At 41.8% G+C, this 18,030-nt stretch overlaps 2 pseudogenes; both read right to left on the bottom strand.

Moving 5' to 3' along the window:
* Positions 1-3,381: 3,381 nt before the first annotated feature.
* On the bottom strand, positions 3,382-3,949 carry LOC123573885 (large ribosomal subunit protein uL13 pseudogene; annotated as a pseudogene).
* A 5,422-nt stretch (positions 3,950-9,371) lies between these two features.
* On the bottom strand, positions 9,372-17,152 carry LOC123574154 (transcription factor NF-E4 pseudogene; annotated as a pseudogene).
* Positions 17,153-18,030: the final 878 nt, after the last annotated feature.

Here is an 18,030-nt window from a genome sequence, read left to right as displayed (position 1 = left end):
GAGTTTGTGTCCTTTGAAGGGACATGGAAGCAGCTGGAAACCATCATTCTCAGCAAACTATCGCAAGAAAAGAAAACCGAACACCGCATGTTCTCACTCATAGGTGGGAACTGAACAATGAGATCACTTGGACTCAGGAAGGGGAACATCACACACCGGGGCCTATCACGGGGAATGGGGGGGAGGGATTGCATTGGGAGTTATACCTGATGTAAATGACGAGTTGATGGGTGCTGACAAGTTGATGGGTGCAGCACACCAACATGGCACAAGTATACATATGTAACAAACCTGCACGTTATGCACATGTACCCTAGAACTTAAAGGATAATAACAATAAGAAATAAATATTAAAAAATGCACAAATACAAAACTAAATAATTGCTTAAAACAAAATTTTATGACAAATAGAGTTATTTTTAATACAAGATATTTAAAAATTTTTAAATGCCATAATCTGTTTTTTTAACATTCTTCAGGTTGGTATCTTAAAAGTGACAAGCTTTCTCTTTTGAAAAGGTCTTGAATGATGACTCTCTCCTTCACCTTTTTTTTTGGCTCCTGTAACTTTACTGATTATCTGCAGTAAGGGAGAAAAATTGTTTCTAAAATCAGGCAAATAAGGTATGTTTTGAACATGTCTTTTATTGTGCATGCCTGTTATATCTCTAACTTTATATGTGTCATGTAGAGGTGATATTTCAATACCTAACTGCATGAAAAACCTCTAATCAATTAACTTACAAAAATGTAAATGCTTTTCAGATTAGTAAAAGCTAGCTCAGATGTTTTTTAATTTACATTACTTTGGTAATCTTTGGTAAAAATTAGTTTGCTAAATTTAATCTCAAAATTGTCCAGTAATTTAAAAACCTTAAAGTCATGTTTAAATGCTTGTTTTCTTTTTCCCACAGAAATTTGGGTTACTAAAAAGTTAAAATAGTAAAAGCATGAAATGTGCCTTTATTAGAATTTTATAAACACAAGGATGTTAATTCTCAAAAATATGTTACTTTTTTTGTTAAGAAACTATTTAAGAGTTGCTTTATAATGAAGAAAATTATACAGATAAAATGAAATAAATTAGAAAAACACAAGCCAGGGCATCAAAAGTTAACTCTGAGCCCTGTGGTTACCAAGAAAATAGTTGATATGGGAGAACAGTAAAACCAAGTAACTATTAAAAACCAAAGGGTGTAATGCAAGGAATTGTTCCATTTTTAGATTGGTATCATTCAGTTTCTTTAAAAATGGTGGATTGTAAAAATAACCACTTTAAGGACCAAATTCTTAATTTTAAATGCCAGAGAACTTAGGAGCTTGCCTGGATTACTGCAGGACCCACAGTTCATTACTGAATGATTACTGAGTATGTGTGATCCAAATGCACAGGGGGTTATTCCTGAGAAAGCTATCAGCCTAGTAGACCAGATAATGCCATTACAAGGTCCACTTGCCTTGAGAAGGGGACTGCCCAACTCTCCCTATAAAATACCAAGTGAAATACCCCAGATGAAGCAGTTAATAAGTTTCATATGCAAGCCATGTTGGACTAGCTTTATGATAACTGGACTATCCTCCCACCAAATAGGTCTATTACCTGGGTCATGGCAAATTTGGGGATTAAGAGGGCCCCTTTTGCATGGGTACCCCTCCCACAGAATCATAGATCTGTTTAAGAAGCCTTATCAATTCTGCTGCCCCTCATGAGTCTTACAGATGCAACTCCCTGATGAGAACCCAAACCCTTTTCACAAGAAAAGGTAAAATTGTCTAGGGCAAAAACAAAAAGGGCTTCCTGGGACCAGAACATAAAAACGTATAGGTTAATAGAAGTATAAAATGTTTAGACACACTTTATGTAAGGTAGCTGTAACCCCCTTTACCTAAATGTCTTATGAAAATGATTACTATATCTAACTGAGGGATGTTTTCCCCTTTCTATTACTATAAAACTGAAGACCTGTCAGTCTGCTCATGTAAATCCTCCACTGCATAGCCTTTTGTGTAACACATTTATCGGGGCTGATGGCAAAAACTATGAGTACTTTTCAATAACACCAACTGAGCTAGATAAGTTCTACTTGATGAGGCATTTACTACCTTGCTATGAAATGTTAACTGAAGCTACCCCTATACTAATGGAAAAAATGTTTCCCAAAGAGTTCCATGATCAAATAAAAAATAGTTTACATAAATCTTGCTACCTAATAAGTAGAGAGCCTTTTTCCTAGGACTAATTGTGAAAAGCTGCTAAATTCTATATGTCTATCTGGTTTGTAAATAACATTTCCAAGGTAAACAAACATCTTGTCTTAAAAGCTGCTGCCGTGGTCAAAGGAGGGTCAGGAAAATCTTTTTTTTTTTTTTTTTAAGTTATTTGGGTAAAGTATGTTTTTGTAAGCGAATTTACCTTTCTGAATTCTCCAAAATTTAGATTGTAATTTTATAACAGTATAGTTGTCTGCATGAGTTCAGTAATAGTTAAAAAAAAAATTGTTTTAAGGGAAAAGCGTGACATTCAATACTAGATTTCAGCCTTAACTTTTTAGGTGCAGATTAATTCATTCTTTCTTGGCTACAATAATCCTCTAGAAGGTACCAGATTATAATTTTTCTGTATATTTGTCATTGGTGCTCTAATGAAATAGGTTTCTTTTTCTGTTCTAACATCTGAATTACTCTTATAACTGTCAAACTATAAATGTTATTTATCTCTCCTTGTTTTACTTCCAAGGAAACCAAAATCACGGTATTCTGAAAACCAGAAATATGAATCTCCCTCATTTGGCATCCCGCTGACCCCAGACCTGTTTCACTGCTAATGCTCTGCAGCCAAAACTCTACAAGCTGCCTCCCTCTAGGCCCAGGTACTATCGTGGAAGAGGTGGGTACATAAGATTGTAAGAGACCGTTTTGAGGGATAAAATTGGGTCAAGATCAAACCCTCCAAATCAAAAAGATGGTAAAAAAAAAAAAAAAAAATGCCTAAACAGCTGGTAAAACAATTTTAGTTGCCTTCTAAACTATTATGTGTCACTTTTGCATCCACCCTAACCATAAATTTTTCTGCTTACTATAAAATTAAAGGGAAATATTTCCTAACAGGATAAAATACCTTGTAACAAAGCCTCCTGGGTATAACACTCCCAATTATGAGTTGTGGAGATAAATCTTTCTATCTATATTTTTTATTTTTCAGAACAATGTTTATGTTGTGTATAGCTAATTGCTGTTAAGTCTAACACAAATGAAGCTTACAGTAGCTCAACACATAAAAGTTAAAAATAAGTTGATCTTGCAACTTCGCCTTTTGGTTTTATTGTCGGCTTTATTGATTGAATTATTTACTTTTTGAGGAATAAACAGTCTTTATTGGACTCAGAGCAAGAGTCCGTGGGTCTTGAGGACCTCTGTATATTTGTCAGTTTTCTTCTCCACGTTCTTTTCGGCTGTTTCCATAGCCTCATGAGCTGTTTCTTTTTCCAGTAGTGGATCTTGGTCTTCTCCTTCCTCTTCTCCTCCAGGGTGGCTGTGACTGTCTGGCACTTCTAACTTGAGGGCAGCAGGAACCACCACCTGTTTTTTCTTGTCATAGGGTGTTGGGATGCTGTCAAACACCTTGAAGGGTCCAGGGAGGCCTGGCCTCCTTGGTCTTGTGAGGCAGCATGCCTCGCAGTCTGCTGGAAGATGAAGCTGGGGACCAGGAAGTGGTGGGGACCAGGAAGTGGTGGGGCCAGGAAGTGGTAGATGTCTCAGGAAGGGTTGCTGTTCATCCCCTTGCAGAGGAAGGCCAGGTACTTCAACTTGTTTCTGTAGACATTGCCAGAAATGTTAATGCCCCTGCAGCATATGACTACCACCTTCCAGCCAGCTTAGCCACCATGGCAGTCAGGAAGCCCAGGAGATGGCTTCAACCACAAAGCTCCAGGCCTTGCCCCTACACCATCTTCAGCAGCCACCTGGGAAAAGAGTTCCCTGTTTTTAGATGAAACAGGGAAGGGTATGGGGCCCCCTCACCCCTGAGGTACCTCTGCCAGATTTCCCTGGAACCCTGTTTGAAAACCACAGATCAATTTCAATCCTCATTGTCCGTATGAGGAAACAGAAGCCAAAATAATAGAAAGAACCAAGATGACCTTGTGCAGAGGGAACAGCAGGATTAGGACTTCCCCCTCCTAATTCTTGGAGTTCTGATATTTCCTGCTCCCTACTCTGCTATGAAGAACAAAGCCAAGGTGTGAAGTTACAGGGGCTGTGCAGGGTCTGACCTCCAGGGCTGTAGGGGACCATTTACCACAAGAAGCCAGTAGCCAGATACGGTGGCTCACACCTGTAATCCCAGCACTTTGGGAGGCCAAAGAAAGTGGAGGACTTGAGCCCAGGAGTTCCAGACCTACTTGAACAACGTGACAAAACCCTCTCCCTACAAAACATACAAAAACAATTAGCTGAGGGTGGTGGCACTTGCCTGCAGTCCCAGCCACTTGGGAGGCTGAGGTAGGAGGCTATAGTGGGCCTTGATTGCACCACTGCACTACAGTCTGGGCAACACAGTGCGATCCCATCTCAAGAAAGAAAAAGAAAAAAAAAAGCCACTAGCCTGGCATTACTCAGCTCAGTCAACAAAACAAAACATTTGTTTGTTTGTTTGTTTTTCTGGAAAAGGAATTACAAACATTTTTCCAAGGGCACATCTAGCATGTCTCCCAGAAATGTACCTGCCTTAGTATCCCTTCCATACCCAGGAACTAGCTGCAGGGCTCTTGTATCGGGTTGAAGCCCAAGAGTGCACCAACAAGCAACGCAAGGTGGTGTGGAGCAACATGCTGTTTTAATGAGGATCTGGGTGCAGGCGGGCTGAGGCCTAAAATGGCATCACCCTCAAATGAGGATGGGGCAGGGGTTTTATAGTCTCCTGTAAACAGGAAGTGTCTCAGTCTGATGTAACTGCTACGCAGTACCCAAATGGAGTCTCTCTTGATCTTCAGGAGTACGTGTCTTCTGGCTAGCTCTCTTCTTGCTTTTGCTATCTTGCTGATGCTTGCTGCTGGCACAAGTGGTCTTACACCTTGGAACTGGGCCTGAGAAGGGAGGAGTTATTCATTCCCTTAAGCTTTCAGGCCCCGGGGAGAATCTTTCATTCCTGTCTATTTGGTTATCGAAAAGGGAAAAGGGATGGCTTTGTCATTACTTTAAATGTGACATAGGAGTGGCGTGGGCACCTTGGAAAAAGATAAACTTAACTTTGGGGTATTCCTGAGAGATAGGTTGGTTTCCATTGTGTCGCTGTAGCAGGAACATCATTTAGATTGTCTGGCAGCTAACTGCAGTTTCAACAAGAATTTTAATGGCTTTTATTATTAGTGGGATAACATAGGTGAGAAACAGGAAGAACCCAGTGATGAAGACTACTGTCCCTACCAGCGTTTTAAATCTTCCTAAATTAGAGAACCACCTTCCTGGAAGATTTGTTGGGTCCAATGCCTTCCAGGTTTGGACTGGTACAGGGGCTACTTTTCTGATGTTTAAAGCAATTTCTAGTACTGCTTTTCTGTTATCGTCTATGTTAAGACAACAATTGGAGATATGAAACTTACCACAGGCCCCACCTTCTTCTGCTAATAAGTAGTCTAGTACCAGCCTGTTTTGATAAATTGTCACATGCATTTGGCTTTGTTATTACACGAGCATTTCCAGGGCTGAGGCGGTTTGGTTGGTGATTATCTCTAGAATCACCGTTAGTCTAATTCTTCTATTTAGCGTATATATGGCAGTTGCAATAACCCCATGAATCATCCTCAGCCCAAGTGGCAACACTGTAATATTCGATGATCTGCTGTGGAGGCCATTCTTCCTATTGCCATCTTTGGCTTCTTTCTGCCTTTAAGGATCCTTTTGTTGTTGTTGTTTAGGTTATTATATACAGGGACTCTGAGGGTGTTGCCTGCTGTTAATGTTTCGGAGGAAGGAGTAACCTTGGGCATGAGCTTGACTCATGTGCGATGGACCCAGTGGGGGAGTTCTTGGACTCTCACTGCAGTTGGCATGCTGAGTATTAGTGTAGGGGCCTGTCCACTTCAGTTGTAGCTTTTTGTGAGGGTCAGGTTGGAAGATAAACACGTCTGTCCTACAAGACAGTTATGTTGAGAGGACAAGGAGGTGTTGACAGGGAGGGGCACAGCCTCATTTGCTGCTTCATGAATGAAAGACCATGTCTGGATTAAGGAGAGGAGGTAACTCCCGAGTGGCTCAGAGTCTGCCAAGGGTGGAGGCCCTAAGACAAAAGTCTGACCATACATGATTTCAAAGGGACTTTAAAAAGAGGGTGATTTTGGTGTTGAGTGGAGTCTCATGAGGGTGAAAGGGAGATTTTTTTTTTTTTGTCCACAACTGGCAGTTTTCTAGAGTGAACTTGCTGAGTTGGGCTTTAAGGACAGTTATTTTTTTCAATTTGCCTGAAGATTGAGGCCTATAGGGTATGTGGAGAACCCATTTTATACCTTAGGATGTAGAGACGCCTTGGGTAATTTGGCTGATGAAGGTGGGCCTGTTATCAGACTGGATGGATGTTGGGAGACCAAAATGGGGAATTATATGCATGATGAGAGATTGTGTGATGACATTTGCACCTTCTGAAGTTGTTGGGAATGCTTCTACCTATCCAGAGAAAGTACAGACAAAGACTAGAAGATAGTGGAGCCATTTATCAGGCCACATGTGAGTGAAGTATACTTGCCAATCTTGCTAGGTACCTGGCCCCAGGCTTGGTGGGTAGGAAAAGGCAGTGGCCGGAGGGAGCCCTTGTGTGAGTGCCAGATAGAGCAGGACTGGGTAATTTCTCAAACACGGCTGGAAAAGTAAGGACAAGTGAGAATATGGTGGAGAAGTTGCAAGAGAGGTTTGTAACCAACATGGAAAGAGTTGAAGCTTTGGAAGTGAGGAAGGCTTTGAGAGTGAGGAAGAATGAAGCACCCTTCCTTGACATGCCATGGTCCTTGCTTTTGAATGTTTTGGGCTTGGAAGTCTTCCTTTTCTTCTGAGGAATAAAGAGGAAAGAACAAGGAAAGGGACAGAAACTGGGCTTGCATGCATTGTAGGACTACTTGTTTGGCTACATGATCTGCTAGCACATTTCCAGCTAATATAGTATTGTCTGGGGTTTGGTGACCCCTGCAATGAATGAAGGCAACTTTCTGTGGGAGCCTGGCAGCTTGAAGTAGTTTGCTGACAAGAGAGCCATTTATGACAGGAGTGTTTTTTGCAGTTAGAAAACCCTGTTCTTTCCAGATGGACAAGTGTGAGTGTACTATGTGGAACACATAACAAGAATTTGAATATATGTTGATCTGTTGTCTGGCTGCTAGAGTTTGAGTGAGGGTGATGAGTTCAGCTTTTTGGGAGGTGGTGCCTAGGAGGAGCAGCTTGGCTTCAATAGTGTTGGGGTGACACTACAGAATAGCCGGCATGCTGGCATCCTTTATGTAGGAAGGAACTGCCATCTACAAACCAAGTAAAGGAGGCACCTGGAAGGGATTGGTCTGTTAGGTTTGGAAAAGGTATGAGAAAGGTTTGAACATTGTTCACACAGAAGCATGTAGGGTCTTTGGCTGTTGTAGCTTCAGGTAAGATTATGGCCGGGTTTAGATGGGAACTGGTTAGCACGGTGATGTGGGGAGTTTCTATGAATAGAGCATATAGTTGGAGGAGCCGTGGGGCAGATGAGACTTAGTACACTGCGGTGAGCTAGCATGTCTTTGATGTTAAGGGTTGACTAAACTGTTAGGTTGGCATGAAGAGATAGTTTTAGGCTTTCAAGGGTGAGGACAGTAGCTGCCGCCAATGCTTGGAGGCAGGCAGGCCATCTGAAGACTGTGACTTTGAATTGTTTGGAGAGGTAGGCAACAACTTGAAGGGTGGATCCCTTAGACTGAGTTAGAACACCTAGTGCATCTCCATGCTGTTCATCAGTATAAAGGGAGGAACGTTTGGCGAGGTCTGGGAGAGTGAGGACAGGCGCTGAGGTGAGAGCCTTCTGCAGTAGATGGAAAGGTTGGGTAATAGTCTGTGCAGGGTTTAAAGGCTCCTGGAGAGGGCCTTTAGTGGCTTGGTATAATGGTTTGGCAAATAGAGCAAAGGAGGGAACCTAGAGTCTAAAATATCCCGCTAGTCCTAGAAAAGAGAGAATTTCTTGTTTAGTCTGTGGAGGCAGGAAGGATTGGAGGAGGGATATGCGGTCAGTTGTGAGCCCTCAGGTTCATGGAGTAAGTGCTAGGCCTAGATAGGTGACTAAAGTGGTGCATATTTGTGCCTTTTAAGGGGAGACCCAGTACCCCCGCTCTGTCAGGAAATTTAAAAGAGAGATAGTATGGGCATTGCAGTCCTTTTGAGAGAGCTACATAGGAGCAGATCATCAACATATTGAAGGAGAGTGGACAGTTTTAGGGATAAGGTACAGAGGTCATGAACAAGGGCCTGTCCAAAAAGGTGGGGGCAGTTTCTAAAACCTTAAGGTAGTATGCACCAGGTGAGCTGACACAAAATGTTGGTGTGGGGTTTTCCCACGTAAAGGCAAAGAGGTTTTGGGAAGCAAGGTGTAAAGGAATTGTGAAAAAAGCATCCTTTAGTTTTAGAACAGAAAAATGGGTGGTGTTAGAGGGAATTGCAGAAAGTAAAGTATATGGGTTAGGATCTCTGGGACATACTGGGAGTATAGCCTGGTTAATGAGCCTGAGGTCCTGGACTAAGGGAGAAGTTCCATCGGGCTTTTTAACAGGTAGAACTGGTGTGTTAAAAGGGGAGCTTGTTGGGCGGAGTAAGTCATTGATGAGGAGGCGAGAAATGATAGACTTTAGGCCTAGAGGAGCTGCTTGGGGGATTGGATACTGCTTCTGTGATAGGAACTGGGTGGGCTCTTTAAGGGTAATGTGGACGGGGGTGTCATGTTCTGTGACTGAGAGTGTAGAAGTATCCCAAACAGTGGGGTGAAGTACAGATAGGGGATGAGGAAAGGTTGCGTGTTTTAGGGTGGGAGGTTGGAGTAGAAGAAAGCTGTAAGTACCAGAGGTGTCTAGGTGGATGCATTGAGTACTATGGGGAATGTGGAAGTAGAGAGTAGTCTGGAGTTTTGAAAGGATGTCTCTGTCTAGGAGTGGAGTTGGGCATGAGGACAGGACTTAAAAGAGTGAGTGAAAGAAAAGGTGTGCAGGGAGTAGAAAAGTGGAGAGGACCTCGGGGTTTGGAGACTGGTCCTTAATTCCCACAACAGAGACTTGGGAGGACTGGGTGGGTCCTGAAAAATTAGATAAAATAGATTAGGTTGCCCCGGTATTAATTCAAAAAACATACGGGCCTACCTGCCACCATCAGGGTTACCCTTGGCTCAAATTAAGAGATGGTAGTTGCTGGGGCATCCATTCCAGGGCACCATCAGTCTTCAGTGGCAAGGCCACTGAGATCTGAGTAGGTTTCGGCCAGCTCAGGAAGGGATGGGTGTGGTCCTTGTGGGGGCTGCTTACAGTCTGACTTCCAGTGGGGTCCTCTGCAGAGGGGGCACAGGCTGGTGGGCTTACCTGGGTTTCAACATTGTTTGGACCAGTGGCCTTCACTGCCACACTTGAAACAGGTGTCAGGTGGAGATGGATTGCTAGGAGGCTTCCGTGTGGAGCTGTGGCCCCATGGCCCTGTGGGGCTCCTGATGACAGAGGCAAGCATTTGAAAATCTGCCTGTTTTTGCCTTTTACTTTCCTCATCATGATTGTTAAAGAATTTGAAGGCTAAATTCAGAAGGTCTCGTTGTGGGATTTGAGGGCCGTCGTGAAGCTTCTGAAGCTGGCATCAAATATCGGATATGGATTGGGAGATGAACCAAAGTTTTAAAAGTGGTTCCTTCTGGGCTAGCTGGGTCTAGGTTGGTGTACTTTCTTATGGCTTCAGTTAAATGAGAGAGAAAAAGGGCTGGGTTTTTGACAGGACATTGGGTGATTTCTGAAAGTTTTTCATAGTTGACTGCTTTATGGGCACCCTTTTTGAGTCCTGCAAGGAGACACACAATCATGTGGCCTCGATGGTGGCATCCAGGGGCTCCATCTTGATAAACTCAGTGGTGGTACTGGTTGGAGACTGCCTCTGCACCAGTAGGTAGGGCAGGAGCTTGGTGATGTATCAGCATGTGCCTGAGCTAGGGTCCAGATAAGGTCCAGGTCTTCTGGGGTGAGGGTGGAAGAGAGCATAACATAGAGATCATGCCAGGTTAGTTCATAAGACTGGGTAAGGTACTGAAACTTTCTAATGTAAGAGGTAGGGTCTTCTGGTAATGAACCAAGTCCTTCGTTAATTTGAGAGCAAGCAGTGAGGGAGAAGGGAACATGAACTCTAACAACACTTTCTGTTTCTGCTACTTCCCAAAGGGGGCACTGCAGCACAGGCACTGAAGTAAGGGTAGAGCATGGGCCAAAGATGGCGCCTGAGTATGGGTGGGAGAGAAGGAAGAACCTGGAAGTCCTTCTTGCTGAGGGTTTGAAGGGGGAAGTAGGGTTGAATGAACAGGCAGTAGAGGATAGATAGAGGGGAAAGGTGGCAGGATGGGTTTATAAGCCTCATGAGAGGGCGGTGTGGGAGAAGAATGGGTACAGGCAATCCTAGAATTGTCCTGAGGAGGGGATGGTGTAGAAAAAAGAAGTGGATACTCCTGCCTGGGAAGATGGCGGCTGGGAAAATGGCTACCAGGAAGACAGCGGCTGAGAAGATAAAGAGGAGGCTGGGGGGTTAAAGAAGATGGTTGAGAAGGAGAGGTAGGGGTTGGGAGGGGTAGGCAGCAGTCTGCTGGATCAATGGAGGAAAAAGAGGTGTGGTCGGGAGGAGGAAGGGGATCTGGGTGGCAAGAATGGAGAAGGATTTGAACAGGTGAGCAAGAATTGCAGAGGTCACATTGTGATCTGAGTGCAAAAAGGCCTGGACAAAAAGGCCTCCCCATTTCTCCAATGATCAGCAATAATTGCTTAAAGCAGTTAAAATTGTAAAGTCGAATGTTCCATTTGCAGGCCATTTGGACCCATTATCCAATTTGTTTTGTGTCCTGACTGAATTGCAAAAAAAGACAAGGCATTTAGGGCAGATATCTTGCCTGAGGCCTAAGGTTTGTAGGTTTTTTTTACCAGGCAGCCTAGAGGGCTGGCCTTTGGAATGGAAGACTGGGAATTTCCCATAACAGAGGGTCAGCTTGGGAGAACAGGGAAAAGGAGACCATCCTGGACAGCCAGAGGGAGACAATAAAAGGAGCAATTGTCACCGCTGCCTTTTTCATTCCCAGAATGGGATCAAATGACTTAGAGGCCTCTCCCTAAAACCAGATGATCAGCGAGTGCCTGGCACCTGCTGGGAGCGTTCTTGGACCAACACTGGATTTTCAAACCAGAGAAACCAAAAGAGGCCATGCGGATTTTTTCCTGTTAACCGGGCTCCCGGGGAAACTTACCAGTAGGCGAGATCAATGACTGATGTGCATGCACAGAGAGACGACTGAGGAGCTTCCTTTGTCTGGCTGCTGTGACCTTCTCTCTGGGGTGGAGGGGTAGGTCCACCGGGGACATGGACTGGAGCCCCTCCTGGGTTTCGGCACCAGACACAAGGCTCTTGTATTGGTTCGAACCCCAAAAGTGCACCAACAAAAACACAAGGCGGTGTAGAGCAACACGCTGTTTTAGTGAGTGCCTGGGTGCAGGCTGGCTGAGGCCTAAAATGGTGTCACCCCCAAATGAGGACGGGGCAGGGGTTTTACAGTCTCCTATAAACAGGAGGTGTCTCAGTCTGATGTAACTGCTATGCCTCTCTCTTGATCTTCAGGGGGTACAAGTCTTCTTGCCAGCTCTCTTCCTGCTTTTGCTATCTTGCTGACACTCACTGCTTGCGCAAGTCGTCTTGCACCTTGGGACTGGGGCTGAAAAGGGGGACTTATTCATTATCTTAAGCTTTCAGGCCCCAGGGAGAACATTTCACTAGCTAGAAGGAGCCTGAAGGAAACCTGGTTTCAGCATAAATATGATGATGGATTTCACAGTGCCACAGTATTGTCAGTTTTTTAAAACTTTACTTAAAATAATAATTTTCAGAAGTAATGAATACCTGTCTACATCCATTCTTATCTGGCCTAGAACAATTAATTGGCTATAAATCTTTTGACCCTTAAGGCCCTCAGTCATACGGAGTCCTGCCAAGAAAAAAAAATGACACCGTAGAATTATATGACCTTTCATGTGACAAAACCTTTTGTCTCCCAAATACCAGTATATGATGCAATACAAAAGTGGGGGTGGGGGAATAGATTTGTCTGCTGTTAACAAGTCTATAATAATTTAGATACCAAGGACCAGGCGTTTCTTGCATTTAATTTACATCTTCCTCAGGATGCTCTACTTATGGAGATAAACTAGCCAGAAAAGAGATTAAATTTATTAAATTATAATTCAATGTTGGTCCCACAATTTCCAAATCAGATTTATCGTAGGGTTCAAATAACCCTTAATAAGGAAGGTAAACACATTTTGGATCTGATCAAAGAATATGATGATGCATTCAGGGTTTTCTTTCTGGCGATGGGGTTGTTAATTGCCCTCTGAGTCCACCTATAACCTTGGATGCCCAAATCTTCACTGTCTTTATGATAGACATTTTCTTGTAAATGTTATGCCAAATACAGCAGAAGGAAAGGCACAATTAAAGACCCAGGTAATGATAGCTCAGAAAATAGATGTGATCCGGCTTTTTTTTTTTTTTTTTTTTTTTTTTTTTTTGGCTAAACCATAAGCCTGACCATTTCACCCCTTAAAGAATTGGCTATTACATCAGGTCAGGCCGTGTCCTTCCCCTAATTTCAAATCGCTAATGCTTCAAACTATTACCGTCAAATCAGAGGACTCCAGGAACAAGGCTTCCTAGCACTGTGGGACCCTGCTAGATGGCCAAATTAGACAACTCTCGGAATGAGCCTTCCTAGCGCTGTAGGATCTGCTGCTGTTTGCTGGCCTGCATGTGCATTCTATGGAATGCCTTTTAACCAAGAGCGGGAACTGAGGACTAAGCTCTGATTTTTTTTTTTTTTTTTTTAAATCTTGCCCAAATTCCTATCTAAGGGGTCTGGGAAGTCATGCCCTACAGGACATAAATTCTTGTCAGATGGGTTTTATTTAACCCTGTATGTGGTGACTTACTTTCCAGTCTGACTCTGGCATAACAAGAAAGAAAATCAAATGTTTTACCCCAAAATATATTTCCTTGCCCTACTTTGAAATTGCCCCTCAAAGTCTCTTGTGGGAAAAAAACACATTCTATAGAGAATCCCTTTCCCCTTTGTTTTCCTTCTTCCTTTCCAGATCCAGCAGATAATCAACTAAGAGACAGGGACCCTTTTAGGTCAGATAAGGAATATTTTACAACCTGCTTTCTCTAAAGCCTGCTATCTGAGAGTTTCCTCTGCACAATAAAACTTATTCCCCACAATCCTGGATCTTAACCTGAACACTTCCTTTCTATTGATTTCAGGTCTTCAGATAAGCTCAACCAATTGTCAACCAGAACATGTTTAAACTTGCCTATAGCCTAGAAGCCCCCACTTAGAATTGTCCCACCTTTCTGAACCAAATCAATGTATTTCTTAGATGTATTTGATTGATATCTTATGTCTCCCTAAAATATAGAAAATCAAGCTGTATGTTGATCACCTTGGGCACATGTTCGCAAGACCTGAGAACTGTGTCATGGGCCATGGTCACTTATATTTGGCTCAGAATCAATCTCTTAAAATATCTTACAGAGTTTGACTCTTTTCATTGACAACTTCAAGTGTGGACTTCATGCGTCTGGTTTTAGTCCCAGTGCCTTCGATATTCAAGAAGAAATTGTCCTCAACATGATAAAGAGTATTTCCTTAAAATACACAGTTTGCATCAACTGACTTATTTGTATTTTTTTACCTCTGCAGTTTAGACTACTTACAAACATTCATTAATCAGCAATCTGTCCTTAGTTCAAGTATTTCATAACTTAAAAACCATAAATTGCTTTGGAGTGTACACTCATCTCTGTGCTTAGAACATTTTGAAATATTGACAACGTATACTTAAAGACGGTTTTGATCGTTATAAACTTAGTTCCATTCATCTAGTTACAATGCATACAGCTATGATAGCCATAAACATATCAATACAAAGAGACTGAAAGGCAATATTGGTTAAATACAGATAAAAATGCCAATGAAGACTTGCACACCAGGAGGACATTTGAGGGTGATTTTTACATGAATCTTTGGCTTGGGCTTCTTAGTGGGCTGGGTTGTAATGGAAGCATGTTGCCCAAGTGGTATGGAAAGCTCTTGAGAGAAGAGCTTAGGAATGGAGACATTAAATGACAAATAGAAATCCTTCACCTATTGAGTTTTATCATGTACAAAAGGCAGCACTTTAAAATGTATGACTTTTATTACATCTACTAAGTAGGAATAACTTATTTATCCACTATATTGCATGACTATATCTGCATCATTCCTCTTTTTTGCATGCAGGGAAATGCCAGAGAAGTAGCAGGAAAGAGGCCTTGGCGTCCATAATCACTCTTCATGGAAGGGAGAAAAGGAGAAAGAGAGGGAAGAGAAAATTCCCAGACAACCATAATTTCTCTACCGTATCACTGAGAAAATACTTTATTTCTAGGAACATTGACATAAAAAGAGAATAAACTCATATGTTGCTGATGACTTGGACTTGGCAAGAAAGCTTACACAGGCTTTTTCTAATCATGTGGTAATATCATGTTAGGTGGCAGATCCTTTAATTGCCTTAATACTTTGTGATCCCAGTGGTTAGATATACTTTGTAGATGTGAGATGCATAAAAACATATTTTGTTATCACACAGCATTTTGAGTTTGCTTTTTCCATAGAACCTGAATGCTTTTATGTCTTCTGTGTCTTAGAGATGAGTAAAAACAAACAAAAAAATCCACTATTTTTATAGTACTTTGTCCTCTGTTCTCTGTTTTACATCTACTTTTTAATAGGTTTTTTTTTTTAACTCTTCAGAAGAGATTTCAAACTTTTCTTCACAAGAGATTTAAAATTAAGACTGCTATTATTTTTTTGAGGCACTTTCTGAAGACCCTTCTCTCCCCACCAGTTTGTGTTTGGTATACTGTAGATGCTGTGAGGATTTAATCAAATTAAAATATGTGCTTCCTGCCAGGGTCAACCACAGCCTCTGAAGATTCTTTGTGCAAATTTGACAAAGGCACCCCTTCCCTGGCAGTTAGAGCTCTGCACAAGAGTATGTAGCCTGGAGAGCAGAGTACAGACTAGATTTCTGGCCCTGCTTAGACATCAGCTGGGTGCTTAACTGGAGGAAAAAAAAAAAGATTTGTAACACTATATGTTTGACATGAGACAGTGGGAAGATCTGATCCAGGTACTCAGGATTCCAGGTGGTAGAGGCTTTCTCACTGTGGCATGATCCCATCTAAAATAGCCTTAGTGAGTGTCAAGCAAGGGGAGAAGAGACAGAGGGGTAAAGAGCCAGCCATGCTTTGGCCTTATACCCACAGATCATTGGCAGGACTAGCCACACAGCCTTGCCTAACTACAAAGGGGCTGACAAATTCAGGAGAGCAAACAGAACATTTTGTGGGCACTATTATCTCTATCAAAGCTACAATCTTTGAAGGATATATTTTTAGATGTTTTTATCCCTAGAGTACTTAAGATAGTGCTCTATACACAGAAACCACTCGAAACATTCATCATATTGAATTCATTAAATTGTTTGACTCGACCCATTTTGCTTTTCTTTTGCATGTTGTTTGCCAACTTTAAAAGGAAACCTGGCTTTTTGAAAGCCTCTTACTTCCCTATTGGATCTATTGTAGAAAGGTGACACATAAAGGGATGTGCATTGATAAATTTCCCTTTGGGACTGTCTAGAAGCTGTGACAGAAAAGAATAAAGTAGAAAAAGAGAAATAAGACCTCTTACCTACCTCGCTGTATCAGAAACAAATGCTTTAAAATAAAACTGAAAACAGAGATGAGGGAAGAGTCAGAACTGGTTCTCACCATGAGATACTGTTACTTATAAACATAGTGAGAGTCTTCTCTTTGCCAAAACATCTGTTTGTTGTTGTGTAGACATGGCCTCTCCGATGTGATCTACATTTAAAAGTATGTTATTACATATTGATCTATGACTAAAGGTTACATGTGGAATCTTGTGAAATTTACTGATGGCTTTATCTCTGGGAGGTAGAGCTTAAAATATTCAAGTAACTCTCAAGCTAAATCTTTGAAGCTGTGGGAAAGGAGCTGAAGTTGGAAACACACATGTGCTGTATCCACATCAGCAGAGATATTTTATGTAAAGTGCAAGAGTATTCACACCTCTAACTGTGAGATAACTCATCTATGCCCACTCTGGATGGCACTGACATGGGAAGTGGAAGGAAATTAGGGAAGAAACAATCTTTGATACTGTTGACAGTCCTTTACCCCTTGGTCTTTGAGTTTCTTTTTTTTTTCTGTGACTTTAGTTCCTTCCTGCTTCTACTCTTCCCTCTCTAACCATTCTATTCCTCTTTTCCTGCCCTGGCTGCTAGACAGTCCTCAAGGAAATGTATCAACATGCATAGCTTTATGTGTCACCTTTGTGCAATAGGTGCAATCTATATTTGCAAGCAATAAATGTAGGACTTCAGTTTCCCAGTGCATAGCATCTAGGAAATTATCAACATAAATTTCAAAAGTTATAGGTCTGGTCTGGCTTTGACATTATCTCTCCTTGGGGTTTGGGGGCAAATTATTTAACCTCCCTGAGCTTTGGTTTCCTTTTATATGAAATAAAAATAATAAATGCATCTTGCTTATACTTGCAGAGCTGTTGTGTGAGTAAAGAGTGAAAATGGTGAGAAAAGACTATTTAATGTATGGCCAGTCCTATAAAAAATACTCGAAATATTACTGAGAAAAAAATCTGAAGCCATAGCCCTGACCACTCTTTCCAGCATCAGTTCTGAATTTCCACCTATTTACTTGGTATCTTAAGTACCTTAACTTCAACATCTTCAGAAGCAAATTCTATCTCCCTATTTCCCATGATATTTACCTTCCCCTCACCCATCTCTCGAGCTTCCTTTATTTGTCCATGTCATCACCACCTATCCATTTTTTTTCTCACCTGGGAGCCTGTCATCTATAACTCATCTCTCTCTACTGAACCCTCATACTTGCCTTATCCAATCAGTTTACAAATCTTGTCGATATTTCCTCTAAAATGCTGCTGAGTCTATACACTATTACGTTCAGATTGCTACCACTCTTCTGTCCTGTTCAGATCCTAACCATTTGTCTTCTTCCTTCAGCCTGTCATCAGCATCTTACCTCCTTCAGCCTGTCAGCAGCATCTTACCTCTATATCAGTGATGATTCATTATGGGAAGAGATCAGTGGCTGTTCCTGGTCCCTTCCCTTTGGCAATGACTGTGGAGAAAAACTGTATATTAGATAGACCCGATACTTTAGTCCCTTCTGATCTGAACATGTGCCTCAGAGTCTATAGTCATAATATATTTCAGTCGACCAAAAAAACAAAAACTCTTAAATAAAAATACAAAGGTATTTTTAAGCTCCTGATACAGGAATTTGGTGCACAATAAGCCTATTCGAAGAGGAAATGGACTAGTATTTTCCCTTTAGTGAAACTAACATTTTATCTGAAACCAAAGAGGGAATAGCTGCAAAACTACAAGACTATATGTGTGTCACTTGCTTCCAAGTTAGTAATGTCAATGAATTACAATGGGATTTTTGTTTACCTAAGTTCAGGCAATGGTCTCTTCATCCTAGATCTTAAGCTGTACCTCCTTGTGCCCTGACATATGTGTTCACTGTGAAAAAATCTTGTGTTTACTTTGTGAGACCAGAAATGAAGATAAAACAAAAAAGTCTCAAAACTCTCTAGTGTGTTTATTATTTCATCTGTGTATCTCCTGAAAAGCC

This window comes from Macaca fascicularis, chromosome 6, assembly GCF_037993035.2.
Source record: "Macaca fascicularis isolate 582-1 chromosome 6, T2T-MFA8v1.1".
Taxonomy (NCBI): domain Eukaryota; kingdom Metazoa; phylum Chordata; class Mammalia; order Primates; family Cercopithecidae; genus Macaca; species Macaca fascicularis.
The sequence above is the reverse complement of the archived record's forward strand: the minus strand, read 5'-3'. Positions and strand labels throughout refer to the sequence as shown.